The sequence below is a fragment of the Hemibagrus wyckioides genome, linkage group LG06 (assembly GCF_019097595.1).
Source record: "Hemibagrus wyckioides isolate EC202008001 linkage group LG06, SWU_Hwy_1.0, whole genome shotgun sequence".
Classification (NCBI taxonomy): Eukaryota; Metazoa; Chordata; class Actinopteri; order Siluriformes; family Bagridae; genus Hemibagrus; species Hemibagrus wyckioides.
The window spans coordinates 8,978,514-8,998,593 of record NC_080715.1 but is presented as its reverse complement, the minus strand read 5'-3'; the positions used below and the strand labels follow the sequence as shown (position 1 = coordinate 8,998,593).

The following is a 20,080-nucleotide window of genomic DNA, read 5'->3' as shown; positions in this document are numbered from 1 at the left end:
CATAAACAAACATACATACACAGACATACACACACCCACACCAGTCTCAAGATGTGTCATTATACACACAGGGGAAATATTCATAGGTCATTTCCGAGATGGTTTTTCAGTAGCATCTAAACCAACTATTTGCTTTTAAGCCACAAGACAATTACAGTGGAACCTCGGCATACAAATTTAACTTGTTCTGGAAGCAAGTTCTTAAGGCAAAAATTTGTATTGTGAAATTAATTTTCCCATAAGAAATAATGTAAATACAGATAATCTGTATTTTTGTTTTGAACGGCTCCCGGATGTACGCGTAACTTTGAAATTCTTCGTATGCCGATGCACATTCCTTTGCAAAATTTCAATTCTTAAGGTGAAAATTCATAAGTGGTATGCTGAGGTTCCAATGTAAAAAGGCTGTGAACCAACTGAACCATGACTTGTCCGCTTGCGGTGGGGGTCTAATCGCATTCCTCATGTGGTTGAGCACCTCTGGAACATTAGCAGACACATCTGGTATGTTAAAACACAAGATGTCAAGCATTTTGCAATAGACCACTTGGGGTGTCCAAACCGTGTGCACAGGAGTGTTGTCTTTTTGAGGTCCACCTTTTCGTGTCTCAGTAGCAGGATTCTTAGAATGTCTCTCAGATGATTCCTATGAACAACACCAAACTTTAAGTGAACCTTCACCTTTCTTGACGTATATTGGTGCTCAGAGTGCAGGCTCTGCCCTTACGCATTCGTCCCACCTCACCAAGGCTCTGGAACACTATCCGTTAGGGTTGTCTTCCTAAGTGCGGGTGTGAGATTTTTTTCTAGATTTTATCTAGGAACCAACAATTCTACCGTATGGGTAGAACTTTACTCTCCCCTAGTTCCTGATCCAGCACTGGTACCCGCTTACAATGACTGGCTTGTATCCACGTTGCTCTCTCTGCTATCTTCACAGCAGTGGGTGTAGTCAGCAGAATCTGGAACGGTCCCAGCCAACGCTTAGCTTTCCAATTCTTCCTCCTGAAGTCTTTCACCACGAGCCACTCGCCAGGCTTCAGGTCATGCAAGGTGTCTGTGTGCGGTTTAGGAAGGGCGTCCTTCACCTGCCTGTGAATATCAGATAACACAGAAGACAAATTTATACAGTAGTTCAACATTTGATCTTCACATTCGCCGATACTGTGTCTCTGGCTTCCTGGAAAACCCACTCCTGTGGTAAATGGCCTGCCAAAAAGGATTTCAAACGGACTCAGGTTAGCTCTTGCTCGCATGTACATCAACACTATTGGGAGGGCTTTGACGCATGACAAACCTGTCTCAGCACAGCATTTTGCCAATTTATTTTTTAATGTGCCATTCTACCTTTCTACTGCTCCACCACTAGCTGGGTGGAGTTTCAGGTTGCATCCTAAGTATTCACTGACTTTCTGTAATGCCTGATTCACCAATGGGGTACCATTATTACTACCAATTCTCTCAGGAATTCCCCACTGTGGAATAATTTCAGTGAGTAGTAAATACAGTTTTTGCGCTGATTTGTTCGGAAAAGCCACGAAGAAAGGAAAAGCAAAGACAGTGGGTAAAACAGTGGATTGGCAGGCATGGACAGCAAGGATTATCTGTGTTACAGAGAGAGTTGGAGGTGATTAAAACATGTTGCTGCCGGCTCATGTTTTGGTTCGTCAACATAACATGTACAAAAGGCATGTGTAATTTCTTTATTTCTCGTTTAAACAGAAGAATGATAAGACTGGCTTCAGAGAGCTGCTGCGAATGACTGCAGAGGAGTTTGATTTTTTGCTGGGCAAAGTTGAACACCTCATAAGAAAGCAGGACACCAAGATGTGACTGGCAATAACACCTAGAGAGTGTCTGTCTTTGACCCTGCGGTTCCTTGCAACAGGTTGGTGTGACTGAAATCAAAGTCATATGAGATCGATTATTATTAATTTTACTGTCCATCACTGATTTGTGACAAAACACATCCAGCAACTGTAACTGCTATTAGCTTTAAAAATGAAAATATTTCAATTGTAAACATTAGCAATTAATGATAGGATATATTTAACCCAATTATCCCCTTCAGTTTAATTTTACAGTCACCACTGTCTGATGTGTCAACTCCGTTAGGACAATGTCACCTCCATCAGATTAATATTTTGTAAATATTCAATTTTGGTCATTTTAAAACAAGGTTTCATTAGATATTGTTAGTTAATGTATATACTAACATGAACTAAGAATGAACAATGCATGTAGATAATTTATAAAGCATAGTTCAAATATTTACTAATACAAAAAAATTAAAGTTGTGCTTGTTAACATTAGTAAATGCACTATACATGATCTGACAACGAACGACTATTTTCATCAGCAAACGTTAACAAAGATGAAGAAATACTGTAATAAATGTTTTGTTCATTGTACTTTTATCTCAGTAAACAGTAATGGAACCTTATTGTCAAGTGTGACCTGCTGTTTAGTATTTATTGAATAATTGTTGGTCAGATTTTAAAATGTAATCTGTCTGCTAACACGAGACTGTATTTTCAAATGTTTAACACATTTTGATTGCTGTTTATTGTCTGATGGTGCTGAGATGGCAAGGTAACTTGCAAGATACAAAAATGTAGTTGTACTTCTATTTTTTTTTTTTTTAACAATACTGCACCCTGTTTTGTACCTTTTAATTTTTTTTTCTATTTATCTTACACAGGTGAAACATTCAAGTCTCTCAGGTTCCAGTACAGGGTTGGGACCAGCACTATCTCACAGATAGTTGTGGAGACCTGTGCTGCTCTGTACCAGGTCATGAAAGTAGACTACCTTAAGGTAGGCTGTGAATGGCAAACTGCGAGAAATGACATTTCAGAAATCCACTATACAACTGAATGTTGATATGAACATCCAGAACATATACACTTGGAAATGAGTATATATACTATGTACTGCAAAAATTCCCTTGCCAATTATTTTACTACAATCTATGACTACAATGACATTGTGAAATTCTGCCAATTTACTTCTATTCTACTGCATATACATACCATTATGTATTACTTTATCCTTACTGCAGCTGTATGCCTATACTATATATACAGTTAAAGACAAAATTTTTAGCAAATAATGTGAAAAATTTCATTGCTCTGTTAAACATCACTTATATTGATCAAATATTTGAAAAAGAATTACAATTTCACAGGAGGGCTAATAATTTGGCCTTCAGCTGCATTTGTATGTGATGTGTTTTTTATCCTTACTTGAATTATGTTTAAAATAACTAAAATATTTACACAGTTTTTTTCCCCCTGTTGTTCTAGACACCTTTATCGGAGGCAGAATGGCAGACAATAGCCCAGGACTTTGAAAGGAAATGGCAGTTTCCACATTGCCTTGGGGCACTTGATGGAAAACACCCACATACAGCCTCCAAAAAAAAAGTGGCAGTCTTTACCACAACTACAAGGGCAGGTTCTCTGTGCTAATAACGGCTGCAGTAGATGCAAACTACAAGTTCATCTATGCAAGTGTGGGTACCCAAGGTAGGGTTTCAGATGCTGGACTGTTTGCACACACTGACCTGCGCAGAGCAATGGTGATGGTGAAGTTTACACACTCTGATGGTGTGTCGGGTCTTGATTCGGACAGATCCTGGTCCTCTGTGTCACCCTGCTCGCTTAATGATTCACCAAGCGGAAAGAAAGATGACATTGGTATGATTATGGAACAGTTACTTAATCTGCATTTAAATTTTGTTTCAATATTTTAGTAATAAAATAAAATACCAGTACCTTCTCTATTCTGTCCATTTCTTTTATTTATTATCCAACTTAGTAAAAAGGCCTCTAACACTAGCTAGCTGTGTTCCCTTTGAATATCTATTTTTGTATTTTATATAATAAAAAATAACTTGCCACATATATAACATTAAGCTGACAGTTATTATAGCACTTGCATATCATTGCTCTTTTACTGATTTGTCTAGGTTTGTAAGTTTCCAGTAAATGTAATATTCAGAGCACATTATCAATACAACTTTGTGGTGTGTTGTGTAGACTGTGTAACTTACAGTGGTTTCACACTGACGGTGAACAATGTAGCTTTTAATGAAATCCATGACTCTGAGGAGCCACTTTTGCCTTGGCGTCAGGCGTTTGTTGCCACTCCCACTGGGCTCTGGTTTCAGCAACCTGCAGTACTGGGTTCGTAGGGATACTGCCCTTGTCTTGACATCCTCAACTGAAAAGGTAAAACAAGAAAGAAAGTGTTTTGTTGTTAGTTGTTCTGTACTCCAGAATTGTATTTGTGTTTTTCAAACCGTCTTTAGAACCCGGAAATGCTTGGTGGTGCTTGCGGTATTATTTCAACTCAATGAAGAAATTGTGGGCAAAGAAATTTAGTTTTTAACCTGTTTGGAACTACCAGCTCTCTGTTCCTATTTCCAAGAATCATAAATAATGAATTTGATTTGAATCAGGTATAACTTTCACCATTGGCCTACATATTTCTAGTCTCTGTCAAAAGCTAAAGAATATGAATATATTGTAAATAAATGGAGATGAAATAAAGGAAAATATTATATTTTCATCTACGACTAGAAACAAATCTCAATTTCAAAGGCAATATCACCATTACAATCATGATCCTGCATATTTTAATGCAACTTTGACACCACGTGATGTCGAGTCGGCCGACCGTCCCAGATATTTAACATGCCAGATATCTGGATTTTGTCTGCGAGGTGTCTCCGAGCCTCTTTGATGCATCGTTGAGTAGTTCACACAAAGATTGCTGAGCGCCGATCACCCGCTGATTTTCCCACGATCACAACCCGATCTGTCGACGAGCTCGTTAATTTGCAAATCGGGCTTAAATCGTGCTTAAAATCCTGTAGAGTGAACTAGGCTTAACACAGCCTAATCGAATATGAACATCCTACAGTATGAACACATACCCAAGAATGACATTTACTGTTTTTTAGTAAATGGTTTGGGAATTTTCTGTATTGCTTCCACTCTACCTGACTCAAGTCTTTTACCTTCTGCAGAAATTAAATGTCCTAGGAACTTCACTTCTTGTTGTACAAATTGCAGTTTTGACAGGCTTGCTTTATGTCCTTCTTTAGCGAGGTGACAGAGCAATTTAATGGTGTCTTTTTCACACCGCTCTTTAGTAGGTGCGGCCAAAAGAATGTCATCTACATACTGAAGCAACACAGATTTCTCAGTTAGCTGCAGTGTATCTAAACTGTTCTTTAATGCTTCATTATAGATTGTAGGTGACTCACAATAGCCCTGACATAAACGTGTGAAAGTATAGGCTTTTCCATTAAAGGAATATGCAACCCAAAATTGACAATCTGGATGTACCGGTACGCTAAAGAGTGTATTAGCCATATAGACAACAGAGAACCATGCACTGTCAACTGGAATTTAGGACAAGATAGTGTATGGGTTAGGAACATTAGGTGCTTGTTGGATTACAGCATCATTACCCATTTCTAAGTCTTGTACGAATCTCCGCTCCCCTGGAGCTCTTATTTTCCTTACTGGGAAGAGTGGTGTTCACACAGGAGACATCTCACATGGCACTCACAGATTTTAATAGAGAATTAAACACCGGTGTTATTCCTGCTATAGCTTCTGGTTTTAGGGGATATTGAGCTCTCTTCGGCCTATAATCCGATTTTGGAGGGCAATTTTAATCAGCCCTACATCATATTTTCCACTCGCCCACAATTCCTCGGGCACTTTTTGAAGCCGCACACCTGAAAGTTCCAATTTAGGTAGGGCCAAGTCGGTTTTGTACCATGGGTTGGGATCTGTCATCAGGAAGGATCACCACGCCTCTCTCAGCTCTAGCCAGCCAATTTAGTGCTGTGCTATATGGATTTAATTTTGGGCTGTAAAGAACAGCTGGCTGCTCAGTTGGTTCCCAATCATGACTTTGAGTAGCCTGTAACATCCATTCTCCCAAAAATTCCCACTCGTCATTGACAGATTTGGCTAGAGAGAGATGTGGAGATCCATGATTCATTTGGAATGGGTGTGGATGACCAGCCCGAATTACCCCGAGATAAATCTACCTCTACAGCACATCTGTGTTCATTCCATATCACACGCTTCAATATCAATATGTCTGGCCTATCTAACTTCCTGTACCATTCTTTCTCATAACTCTCATGTGGTTCGTATCTGTGTATGTGCGCAGTACAGTGCAGCGCTTTCGGTGTCATGTAGTCTGTGAGAGAAAAGGAGGTGAGAGTTTTTGCTTTCTCTACTAGAGAGTGTGTGACATCAGTGAAAGAAGAATTACTCCGTTTCCATTCATACACATAGAGCAGGGGTCTGGGATCATATTTTACAAAGCAGGAGTTATCTCCCCATTCTATCCTAAGGCCTAGTCATGTGCTGATCAAATTTATATTTAGTTTGCATGTCAAATCTCGACCCAACAGATTTATTGGGCAACACTCAGAAATTAAAAATAAGTATTCAAATTGTTTCTGTCTACCTACTATCTCACATTTTATGGGCACAGAGAATGTCTCAATTATTGACATCCCTGATGCTCCTGTAGTACACAGAGAGTGATTGCTCATTCTAGGTGAAATAGAAAATTCACACAATCGTATCACAGAATGCCCCGCTCCTGAGTCAACTAGAAACCGTATGAGCATTTGCTCAAGAAGTAATGTAATCACAGGCATATTCCGGTTCAGTCAACGCAAAATCAACAAAATCGCAGTTTTCCAGCAGATTTGGGCCAAGACGTGTTGTATCACAACAAGCATCAAGTCAAAGCCCGCTTCGATTTTTGTGCATCGAACATGAGCACAGCCTTCAGTGAAAGTAATCATACCTTTGTTTTCACTCTTAGAAGTTTAAAAGGAGAATCATGTGTTGTGGGAAAACAATTTAACAACCAAATTCATTAAAACATTCAATAACTTATCAAAATATACCTTTGAGCCTAATGTAACGTATAGATGCCTCAGAAAACTCATACATATTATTTTGTTAAATTTATATGCAGGTACATAGACATATATTTAAACCTAACATAGATCTATAATATTGATTATATCCAATGAGCGCAAACAGAATGTCTCAAAAAATACAAAATAAAATCTATCGCGATACCACAAAGTCTAAAAGACCAGAAGGGGGGAAAAAAGTACTGGTGCACGTGTTAAAAACTCAAAATGGCGGCTGAATACTCAAACTGGCGGCCGAATACTCAAAATGGCGGCCGAATACTCAAAATGGCGGCCGAACCAAATAGACAACATACACTTAAGAAGTGTTATTTTAAAACACTGGCAAACAATAATATATCTGACCTGGACTCAGTATTTCAGTTTGATAAACATTTTTCTCATGTCAATCAACAAACCATACATGACATACAGTTAAACTCACTCTTCAGCTGCTTTTATAATCCTCAGTGAAGTAAAACACTTTCGTTTTGATTAGACACACTTCAGAACTCACTGTATTACATATTTAGATACACGTGAGTACAATGAAGTTAACATTTTTAATGAATTATATTCATACCTGTGAAAAACACAAGTTACATCTTTCCACAGCGGCAGCCCGAGCCCGCCAACCGGAGATAAGCAATTCCCTCGGGTCTTTCATGGGCGCGTGATCGCCATCTATTGGCGCGGCGGTGTAATGCCACAAAAGATATTTACCTAGAATTTATTTTATTTTTCTATTTATCTAGAAAAGTTCTCATTTTGAGAAAAAAAAGATGCACACACCCATACACATTTAATTTTGGGGGTGGGAATTACTGTTTTAATTAAACTCAGATTATATTTTCTCACCACATTACAGATACATGGTCTATGTTTTGAGTATAATTTCTCAATACTTTGTTCACCCATGTAACCAGCTAAGAATATATAGTATATCTGCATTACATACAGGCCCTGTGCTGAATTTATAAACTGCACAGATGGCCTGTTTGCACTTACAGAGTGCAGTTAGGTCATTCAATACATCTGCTGCAGGCACTGAAAGACAAGAAGGTCCAGGTGGAGGAAAAGAAGCCCCTACACTTCCTTTATAGGGTGGAGAAACCGGTCCCTCGTCCCCCAACGCCCACGGTGGACGTGCCTCCTGAGGTAAACCACTTACACACTCTAGCTGTGAAAAAAATAAACACGCTCTATCTTTACTGCATCATTTCTTGGCACTGAATTAGAAAACCGCTGCCTGTAAAAACAAGACTTCAAGACTTCATGACTACATGGTTCCTATGGCAGATCCCATACTAGACACCAGTGGTGTTATCTAGAACCATGGTTCTGAATGTGGGGTCCATAATCATAGCCAATGAGAGCCAGTAGTTCTAAACCAACATTATTATGCCTTAAATAACTTTATCCTACATCTAAAGACAATTTAAATAATAAAAACGGTTAATAAAAATGGTATTATACTTGAAAAGTAAAGAAATTAAAACACATTTAATTTGAATATGTGTAAAATATGTTGTAAAATAAATGTGTACTGAGAGGTACATTTTATTTTATAATTTTTTTATTATGATTTTATTCTTAAATAAAAAATTAAAAAAAATATTTTTTAAATACAATTTAAAAAAATAATAATAATTATTTATTAGTGACCAAAGTTGTTCCCAACTGCAAAAAGATAAAGAATATAAAATGTATATAAATGTATATATAAACATAGGAAACATAAGAAAATGGCAGATTCTGTATATAAATGGAGTCTTGTCATATATAGCAATGACATTATGTGGAAAATATATTACATTTTCAGGGAGACGAGGAAAAGGAGCTTGCTGTGATTTTCCTACAGAAGTTGCTCCGTGGCAGATCCATCCAGAACCAGGTACACAAAGAAAAGTACTTAAGTACAACATTTATTTTATTCTTTCTTATTTTTATTTTTGTCTACTTTCTTGTCTACTGTTAATTCCATTATTTGACTATTCTTATATGAATCTTCTTAATTAGGTCAGCCATTAAAAACATTTCACTGCATGTCATACCATGTATGATTAAAATTTGAATATGATTTAAAAATCTTTTTCTCTAACCTACTTCTGACATTCTTTTATACTGACCTTTATACGTCATGACTCTTTATTGACTATTAAAGGATTGATTCAACTGAACAAACTCCAGTTTATATTTCCTACTGCACTTTATATGAACGTAATGAATGTAATGTCTTTCTCAGAGACTGTTTGTCAAGCCTTAATCTCTACAGCTGTTATCTGATGGAGTGTCTGGTGTATTCCAGATGCTGGAAGGTCTAGAGAAGCACCAGGAGCTGATCCAGGAGCTGCGCATGAACCACACCTTACAGCGGGAGGAGCAAGAACTCCAGAGAGAAGAGAAACAGGTCACACAGGCCCTGCAGAGACAGATAGAGCAGAGTAAGTACATAAACAGCCTGTTCATTTAACACTTTCTCTGTGAGCCATGCTGCATGATGTGCGTGACTGCAACAGTGAAAAGGATAACTGACCTCTGCTCCAGTTCTATTTCGTTGCAAAGCATTCCTGATCTAAATTTGTGGGATATGACACAAATACACACCCTCATATCTAAGGATATGAGGGTGAAAGTAAAATGTATCCTCTGATTTTTATCACTGCAAGTCTCCAGTCGCTGCACTCACTAGAATTCGACTTGTCAACAAATTCGTTTTCTAGTCAATAAAATAAATCATTTTATTTTCATCATGCTGGAAGTGGTTTGAGCCTCTTAGTTCAAGGAAAATTGTAATGCAACAGAATACAAAGACCTATTATACAAATGTGTGTTTCCAACCTTGTGGCTAAAAGAACCACATGGATGTGATGGTCAGGTGTCCAGAAATGTTTGGCCATATAGTGTATAGTTTCTAACTGACATTATTATATTCATATATTTTTTTTCTTGGACACTGTTGTGTTTACTGAACTGTTTTCCTGTGATAAACAGGTGACATGTGGAGACTTTTAAATACCAGAATCAGCCACCAAATAAAACAGTTTATATAACAACATGTACATTTTTAAAGTAATGTATAAATTATGTATAAATTGGTTATACTACACTTTCTGGTTTCCTGCTTTCTAATCCCACACCTGATGCCTCAGGTCTGATGCCTTTTGAATAAAAATGTGAATATATATGGTTTGAATTTTCATGTGCATGAAAACTAAACAACTTGAGTAACTGCCTGTCTCCTAGAATCTCCTCCATGCTCTTGAGACTGTGCTGAGAGACACAGCAAACCTTCTGGCACTGGCACATATTGAAGTGCCATCCTGGAGGAGTTGTACTGCCTGTGCAACCTCTGTAGGGTCCAGGTATCACCTCATGCTACTAGTAGTAATACTGACCCTAGACAAAGCTAATGCTAAGCTAGTGAAAAACAGTCAAAAAGGATGAGCAGGGAAATAATGTCAGTGGCCTCCACTTGTAAAACCATTCATGTTGTGGGGGTCGTCTCATTGTTGCCCATCTAGTGCACCTGTTGTTAATTTCATTAACACCAAAGCAGCTGAAACTGATTAACAATCTCCTCTGCTACTTAACTGACCAGATCAATATCCCAGGAGTTTAATTGATTTGATGCTATACTCTTATTTACACAGAACTACAAATTACAAATAGATTTAACTCATGGCAGAACAAATGAAAGTGCCACAATGCTGTATTTTAATTAGCCAACTGGCTAGTTCCATCTGCTGTCACTGGGCAACACAGATTTTATGACCATTGTTACGTGCCTGATCAAGAATCAAGACAAATGGTCTCAAAACCACATTTGACTAGACTCTCGAATTATCACACAGACCTGGTTCTCCCCCGGGGTCTCTTCCCGGTGGGGCATGCCCGGAACACCACCCCAGGGAGACGTCCAGGAGGAATCCAATACAGATGCCTGAGCCACCTCATCTGGCACCTTTCGATGTGGAGGAGCAGCGGCTCTACTCCGAGCTCCTCCCGGGTGACAGAGGTCCTTACCTGTCTCTGGTACCTGTACCTGGGAGTACCCTGCCACCCTACGGAGGAAACTCATTTCAGCCGCTTGAATCCAGGATTGCGTCTTTTTGGTTATGACCCAAAGCTCATGACCATAGGTGAGAACGTAGATCCACTGGTAAATCACCACAATAGACCGGTACATAGACCGCATTACTGCTGCCGCTGCACCGATCCGTCTGTCAATCTCATGCTCCATCCTTCCCTCACTTGTAAACAAGCTCCCTGACCTGCACTCAATCTACAACAAGCGGTGCTGGACCAAGGCCAGGAAGATCATGAAGGACCTCAGCCACCCCAACAATGGACCTTTCTCCCTGTTGAGGTCAGGGAAGCGCTTCCGCTCCCTGAACACCAACACAGAGAGACTGAGGAGAAGCTTCTTCCCACAGGCTATACGTTCTCTCAACCAGAACTCCACATAGGACTCAACTGATTGGACTTGCAATGCTTCCTACACACGTATTGGAAACACCAAACCCTACCATACATTTGCACATTACAGGACTGTGACACACAATACATAAACATATATGGCACATATATGGGACATTCTGGTCCCGTTTATACACAAAGAGGACTTGTGCACATCTATGCTTTAAGATGGACAATACCACTGCTTTCATCATCTCATCACCTTATTTCACTGAATGACCACCCCATACTGCTGCTGTCTGCACGTTGCACATTGTTGCACACTATTCACTTTATATGGTTCTGTATAATACAGTTGTTTACATTTTACATATCTTACATTTCTTATATATATTCTATATTTTATATACATATTCTGTATACACAGATACCCTACCTTACTTTATTTATATTTTTATTTTATTTATATTATATTCAATTTTTATTTATCTACTGTAAATTGTAGTTTTTTTATATTTCATAATCGTAGTTTTTTTATATTTCATAATCGTAGTTTTTTTATATTTTATATTACGTATTTTATATTTTACATTTTATCCCTGTCTTTTCTGTCCTTATTCTTTTTCCTTTTCAAGGGTCAAAGCAGATAGCCATGTAAGCATTTCACTGCATATCATACTGTGTACGATTATGTATGTGACAAATAAAATTTGAATTTGAATTTGAATTTGACTCCAACCTGGAGGGGACAAGCCACCCTTTTCTGAAGGAAGGAGCCAACAGAACAACATCATCTGCAAAAAGCAGAGATGAAATCCTGTGGTCTCCAATCCAGACTCCCTTCAGCCCCTGGCTGCACCTAGAAATTCTGTCCATAAAAGTAATGAACAGAACCGGTGACAAGGGACAGCTCAGCCAGAGTCCAACATGCACTGGGAACAGGTCTGACTTACAGCCAGCAATTGGAACCCAGCTCACACTCTGGTTATACAGATACTGAACAGCCCTTAACAGAGGGCCACGTACCCCATACTCCCAGAGCACCTCCCACAGAATGCCACAAGGGACACAGTCAAATGCCTTTTCCAAGTCCACAAAACACATGTGGACTGGTTGGGCAAACTCCCACGAACCCTCAATCACCCTGTGGAGGGTTTAGAGCTAGTCCAGTGTCCCATGACTAGGATGAAAACTGCATTGTTCCTCCAGAATCTGAGGTTCGACTAATGGTCAGACTCTCCTCTCCAGTACTCTGGAATAGACTTTCCCTGGGAGGCTGAGGAGTGTGATCCCCCTATAGTTGGAACACACCCTCCAGTCCCCTTTCTTAAAAAGAGGGACCACCACCCCAGTCGCCCAGTCCAGAGGTACTGTCCCTGACTGCCACGCTATGTTGCAGAGATGTATCATTCAAGACAGCCCCACAACATCCAGAGACTTAAGGTACTCATCCACCCCCGGTGCCTTGCCACCGAGGACCTGCTGAACTACCTCAATGACTTCAGCTTGAGTAATGAGTCTGACGGGATGAGTCTACCTCTGAGTCCTCAGCCTCTGCTTCCTCTACGGAAGGCGTGTCAGTGGGATTGAGGAGATCCTCAAAGCATTCCTTTCACCATCCGACAATATCCCCAGTCGAGGTCAGCAACTCTCCACCTCCACTGTAAACAGTGTTGCCAGAGAACTGCTTGCCCCTTCTGAGGCACCGAATGGTCTGCCAGAATTCCCCCAAGGCCGACCGATAGTCCTTCTCCACAGCCTCAATGAACTCCTCCCAGATCCGAGTTTTTGCTTGTGCAACCACCCGGGCTGCAGCTTGCCTGGCCTGCCAGTACGTGTCAGCTGCCTCCGGGGTCCCACGAGCCAAACAAGCTAGACAGCATCCCTTACTTCCAGTGTACACCAGTGGGTTCGGGGATGGCTGCCACGCAGGCACCAGAGACCTTATGGCCACAGCTCCAGACAAGACTCACTGTCCCCAACTCCCCAACCTCCCTCGGGATCTACTTGAAACTCCTCCAGAGGTGGGAATTGAAGACCCCCCCTAACAGAGGATTCAGCAAGACCCTCACAATACATTTGGGTCTGCCAAGTCTGACGGGCATCCTCCTCTGTTAATGGATCCAAGTCACCACCAGGTGGTGATCGGTTGACAGCTCAGCCAATATGTGGCCGAAGGTCAAAAGAAACCCCAACACATGGTCGATCATCGACATGCGGCCAAAGGTCAGATGACACGACTACAAAGTCGATCATCGACCTCTGGCCTAGGATGTCCTAGTACCACATGTACTGATGGGCACCCTTATGCTTGAACATGGTGTTCGTTATGGACAAACTGTGACTAGCACAGAAGTCCAACAACAGAACACAACTCGAGTTCAGATCGGGGGGGGCCCTCCTCCAAATCATGCCCCTCCAGGTATCACTATCATTGCCCACATAGGCGTTGAAGTCCCCCAGTACAACTATGTCCCCAGTTGGATCACCTTCAAACACCCCTCACAGGGTCTCCAAGAAGGTCAGGTACTCCACACTCCTGTTCAGCCCATAAGCCGAAACAACAGTGAGACACATATCCCCAACCCAAAGGTGCTGGGAAACAACCCTCTTGTTTACCGGGGAAAACCTCAACACATGGCTGCTGAGCTGGGGGGCTATAAGCAAGCCTACCCCAGCCAACCAACTGTCCCAAGAGCTAAATTATTTGACCAGATTTTGGGTCGTCGAACCCCCGTCCATGACTGCTACCCAAACCACATTGCACCGACCTGTTATGCTCCTTCCTGCAGGTGGTGGGCCTACGTCACTCCTTCGGGATATGCCCGGCCGGGTCCCATAGGCCAAGACTCGGCCACCAGGCACTCGCCTGTGCTCCCCAATCCCAGGCCTGGCTCCAGGGTGGGGCCCCAGTAACACCAATCCGGGGGGTGTAACAGTCCTTGATTTTCTTCTATTCATGAGGGGATTTGAACCGCTCTTAGTCTGACCCATCACCTAGGACCTGTTTGCCTTACCCTACCCTACCAGGAGCACTAGGCCTTCAACAACATGGCTCCTAGGATCATTCGCATTACTTTGTAAGATAGCTGTACTCATGCAGCAAAAGCTGGGCACGACATTAAATGGGACTCGCATTTTTTTCCCTCAAAAAAACTATTTGCATTTCACTTTAATTTTGTTGACTGCCATATTAAGTTAAATGTGGAAAAAGTTCTGACATGATTTATAATGTTTTTTTTTTCTTTTGTAAATCACAACGTTTACAACTTTATAAGGGATGTGACATTGTGTTGTATCCAGTAGGGATGCAACAATACAGTTAACCCAGGGTTCAATACGTACCTCTGTTTTTTAACCACGGTTTTCGGTTTGGTTCTGATGGCTTGGCAAATTAAAGTGTTTTTTTCATTATTCTTTGCTTAGGTGACAGGAAATGTAGGATGTTAAGAAGAAAAAAACTGGTTTAGTTGCGATTCTCTTTATTATACTTAAATGCAAAAATCAACTTGTACTTATTCATAGTGTAGTGAAAATAGTGAGATATAAAAAATAAAGATAGCTAAAAAATTAACACTGGCAGCTCACAGAACGTCAGCTTCATGAATTGCTTGCACAATATTTGCAGCATTATCTGTGGTTACTGGGAGTAATGTTAGGGTGACCATATTTTAGTTTTCAAAAAAGAGGACTGGGGGCAGGAGGCAGACGGACAACCACTGTGGGTGGAAGGATCAGGATAGGGGTGGGAAGTTTCCATTCAACTTTTGGCCCTTAACATTAGAATAATAACAAACAAATAAAAAAAATTGTTTGGCATTTAACACCTTTATATGACACTGTTTCTTTTCAAGGCCATAGGTTAAAGTCAAATAAAAAATCAGTTGAAATAAAAAAAAAGAAAAAAAAAAATCGACTATTTCAGTGAAAAATCATTTCAGTCCTCCTGATGTTCTCTGGTATACTTTCCTGAAGAGCAAACCTTTCCCAATAGTCCCTGATTAACAATCAAGTAGGCATGAAAGTCTTTGCAAGAAAAGTGTTGAAAGTTGTACTGTGTGCACAGAAGCCCCTTTGGTGATTCAAAAGACTAGTGATTACTTTCTTTTGTCCACTGGCTTTGCATCAGTGAAAAAACTCTCTCGACATTTGCATTGTGAGAAGGAATAGAAAACAAAACTGTGCAATCTTCAGTAGCTCTGAATGAGAACCTGTGTTTTTGGACCTTTTAAAATATTTTGTCCTCTTCTTGCATGCTTGCACATCACTGAAATCCCCATCACTGTTACACTTTTCTGTAATTTCTTCAGGTTGGTGACCTGATCAAAGCACTTTGCATCAATTTGGCACCATGGAGGACCATTAGGAAAATGAACACACTGCTTAGGGCTCAGTTAAATACCAATAAAAGACCAAATAAAGCAGATTATATAGCAACATGTGTGTGGAAATTGTTTCATAGTCCTTCTACACTCTTGTTTCATTTGCTTACAGACAAAAAAATGTTGAATATTTACAGACACCCTTATCCACAGCAATGAACATTAATTTCATTTTATACAACTGAGCAGTTAAGGGCTTTCCTCGAGGGCCCAGATTCTTCTGATCAGTAGTCTAGCATCTTAACCACTAAGTTACTAGCATATTTTCAGCAGGTTGCCTTGTCAGAAAACAAACTTCCACTGGTAAAGATTTAGTGGAGTTGTTTATATATATTTAAAGGAAATGACAACACATCAAAATAACCCAAGATCATGCAGTATTTGCAGAGCTTTAATAACTCAAATAAAACAAAATGCAAATAATTTGTAAACAAATTGTGTTAATGCTTTGGCTAAATAACATCAATAAATCAGTATTTGGTGGAATAACCCTTTTTTTCACATTGCTGTTGGGGAACTTTATACCACTCTTTTTGCAAAAAAAGCAAACATCTCAGCTTTGCTTGATGGTGTGTGATCATCCGTCTTCCTCTTGATGACATTCCAGAGGTTTTCAATATGGTTCAAATCTGGAGATTGGGCAGTATATCTATCTAACTATATATATATATATAAACAACTCCACTAAATCTTTACTAGTGGAAGTTTGTTTTCTGACAAGGCAGCCTGCAGAAAACATGCAAGTGGATGATAATAGTATCTGGTTTCACATTCCCACAGCCTTATTTAAAAAACTAGGAGGTATTGATCTTCCCTTAAAATGTGACTTCCATATTCCCAGATTACCGGTTAAATTATCAGCATTTCACCAGCAGGCACTTTTATTTTGGAAACTCATACAGTCATAACTTTACACCACATAGAACTCCTATATGGAATAATAGACATATTCTACATAGAAGAAAGTCAATATTTATTAAAGAATGGATGCGTAAGGGTATTTGGTCAGTGATTCATTTGATGGATGATAATGGCTTTACCTAAACACGTGAACATACAAAATAGAAAATACACTTACAACACAATCAGTTGCTACAACCCTTCGTTTACTTAATGTTAATGGCAAAGATTTTGAAAAGCAAAATCTTACGAACAAATTTCTGTGCTATCACCTCACAAACATAATTTATCTGACTCTCTCAAGCAGGAATACAATTAATCCGATTTTCTCCAAACAATACATTGGTAAAATTAGAACTATGTATCTTAAATTTCCAGTGTCCTCCAAAACTAAAGAAATCCATTATAAAATTCTTAACAATATCTATCCATCAAATGAGCTCTTGAGGAAAAGATCACAATAATTGTGTTTTTTTGTGAGGATAAGTTAGAAACAACCGAACATTTATTTAACTTCTGTGATTTCTCTTCAGCTTTCTGGGATGATGTGCATGATTGGTCGGTCACTAAAATACATGCCCTTCCACCCTTCACCCGAAATGATATTATATTTGGCATGCTGCTGCCTGATAATAAAGCTGACTTTCTTGTAAATGTCATTTTATTACTTGGGAAGTTCTTTATTCACAAATGTAAAACCCTAAAGACCAGACCACTTTTTTCTGTTTTCATAAAAGACCTAGAAAATAATGTTTAAATAAAGCATAGGTATGAAAAATGGAATACAACGTCTTATTATATGAGGTGAATTCAACATTATCAATAAAGATTAAATGGACCCTCTAGTATGTCTTAAGCATGTGAGAAGATGGGCGATTACGCACTACTACATGTAATTGATATCAATGTATACATTAGTTAGATGCCTTAATTGTCCAATTGTCCAGTTGTAATATGTCTAAAGTGCTGGGGTGACATGCAACTCCATGATGATGTTGATCTATCTTTAGCACACAGACAGAAATAAAACATCTAGCAATAATTTCTAATTTAAACATATTAAAATTTAACAAACAAATTAAACATTTTCAATATAGGTCAGAATTATAATAACTGCAGCAAAAAATTACTGCAATGGGCAGAAACAGAAGTGCAGAGTCAAATACTTTTAAAACTTTATGCAAAAAAAACCCCCTGTAATACAGAAGTCTCCTTGCACCATGCACCATGCTTCTTGAGTGCAACACAAATAACTTTATGTCCCTTAAAGTCAAGTGACTATTGGCACAAAAGCACAAGGGTGGACTTTGTAAGAGGTGTGACCATTTCAGTGCTCAAGTACAGGGTCTGTACAGTTCATGCCTGGAGAATATGGAGAAACGTTTGGCACCCACAGAGGAGTTCTCCAGTTTCATGTGGATGGATCTGAGTGAGACACCTGACTGGAATGACATAGAAGCTTGTATCAAATACCTGGGGAAAAGGATGATGCAAAGTGCTTTGATCAGGTCACTAACCTGAAGAAATTCACAAAAAGGTGTACCAGTGATGGGGATTTCAGTGATTTGCAAGCACACAAGAAGTGGACAAAATATTATATAAAAATATATTATATAACTATATTGCCAAAAGTATTCGCTCACCCATCCAAATAATCAGAATCAGGTGTTCCAATCACTTCCATGGCCACAGGTGTATAAAATCAAGCACCTAGGCATGCAGACTGTTTTTACAAACATTTGTGAAAGAATGGGTCGCTCTCAGGAGCTCAGTGAATTCCAGTGTGGAACTGTGATAGGATGCCACCTGTGCAACAAATCCAGTCGTGAAATTTCCTCGCTCCTAAATATTCCACAGTCAACTGTCAGCTGTATTATAAGAACGTGGAAGTGTTTGGGAATGACAGCAACTCAGCCATGAAGTGGTAGGCCATGTAAACTGACGGAGCGGGGTCAGCGGATGCTGAGGCGCATAGTGCGAAGAGGTCGCCGACTTTCTGCAGAGTCAATCGCTACAGACCTCCAAACTTCATGTGGCCTTCAGATTAGCTCAAGAACAGTGCGCAGAGAGCTTCATGGAATGGGTTTCCATGGCCGAGCAGCTGCATCCAAGCCATACATCACCAAGTGCAATGCAAAGCGTTGGATGCAGTGGTGTAAAGCACGCCGCCACTGGACTCTAGAGCAGTGGAGACGCGTTCTCTGGAGTGACGAATCGTGCTTCTCCATCTGGCAATCTGATGGATGAGTCTGGGTTTGGTGGTTGCCAGGAGAACGGTACTTGTCTGACTGCATTGTGCCAAGTGTAAAGTTTGGTGGAGGGGGGATTATGGTGTGGGGTTGTTTTTCAGGAGCTGGGCTTGGCCCCTTAGTTCCAGTGAAAGGAACTCTGAATGCTTCAGCATACCAAGACATTTTGGACAATTCCATGCTCCCAACTTTGTGGGAACAGTTTGGAGCTGGCCCCTTCCTCTTCCAACATGACTGTGCACCAGTGCACAAAGCAAGGTCCATAAAGACATGGATGACAGAGTCTGGTGTGGAAGAACACCTTTGGGATGAATTAGAGCAGAGACTGAGAGCCAGACCTTCTCGTCCAACATCAGTGTGTGACCTCACAAATGCGCTTCTGGAAGAATGGTCAAAAATTCCCATAAACACACTCCTAAACCTTGTGGACAGCCTTCCCAGAAGAGTTGAAGCTGTTATAGCTGCGAAGGGTGGACCGACATCATATTGAACCCTATGGATTAGGAATGGGATGTCACTTAAGTTCATATGCGAGTCAAGGCAGGTGAGCGAATACTTTTGGCAATATAGTGTATTTTGAAAGGTCCAAAAACATAGGTTTTCATTCAGAGATACTGAAGATTGCACAGTTTTGTTTGCTATTCCTTCTCACAATGCAAATGTTGAGAGAGTTTTTTCACTGATGCAAAGCCAGTGGACAAAGGAAAGGAATCACTTGTCTGGTGAGTCACTGAAGGGGCTTCTGTGCACACAGTACAACTTTCAACACATTTCTTGCAAAGATTTTCATGCCTACTTGACTGGTAATCAGGGACTATTGGGAAAGATTCGTTCTTCAGGAAAGTATACCAGAGAACATCAAATGGACTGAAATGATTTTTGACTGAAATAGTGGATTTTCTTTTTTTTATTTCAACTGATTTTTTTATTTGCTTATTGATTATTTTTTATTTGATTTTATTATTTATGGCCTTGAAAAGAAACAGTGTCATGTAAAGGTGTCAAATGCTAAACAATTTTTTTTTTAATTTGTTTGTTATTATTCTAGTGTTAAGGGCCAAACGTTGAATGGAAAGGATGTTATTAGTTTATGTATTAAAGTTCAATAACATAGTTTCATTGTTCTCAATGCATTTGTCAAGTATTTCCATCCTCCCAACCCCATCCCG

General features: G+C 39.8%; 2 long non-coding RNA genes across 2 annotated transcripts; one reads left to right on the top strand and one right to left on the bottom strand.

Annotated features, from left to right (window-relative positions):
• Window positions 1-861: 861 nt before the first annotated feature.
• LOC131355119 (uncharacterized) lies at window positions 862-7,628 on the bottom strand. Its single transcript, XR_009204827.1, has 4 exons — window positions 7,545-7,628; window positions 4,055-4,224; window positions 3,566-3,661; window positions 862-1,092 (listed from the first exon to the last, which is right to left on the bottom strand). It is a non-coding gene; the product is annotated as an uncharacterized LOC131355119 (long non-coding RNA).
• On the top strand, window positions 3,940-11,701 carry LOC131355120 (uncharacterized). Its single transcript, XR_009204828.1, has 3 exons — window positions 3,940-8,119; window positions 8,784-8,855; window positions 9,270-11,701. It is a non-coding gene; the product is annotated as an uncharacterized LOC131355120 (long non-coding RNA).
• Window positions 11,702-20,080: the final 8,379 nt, after the last annotated feature.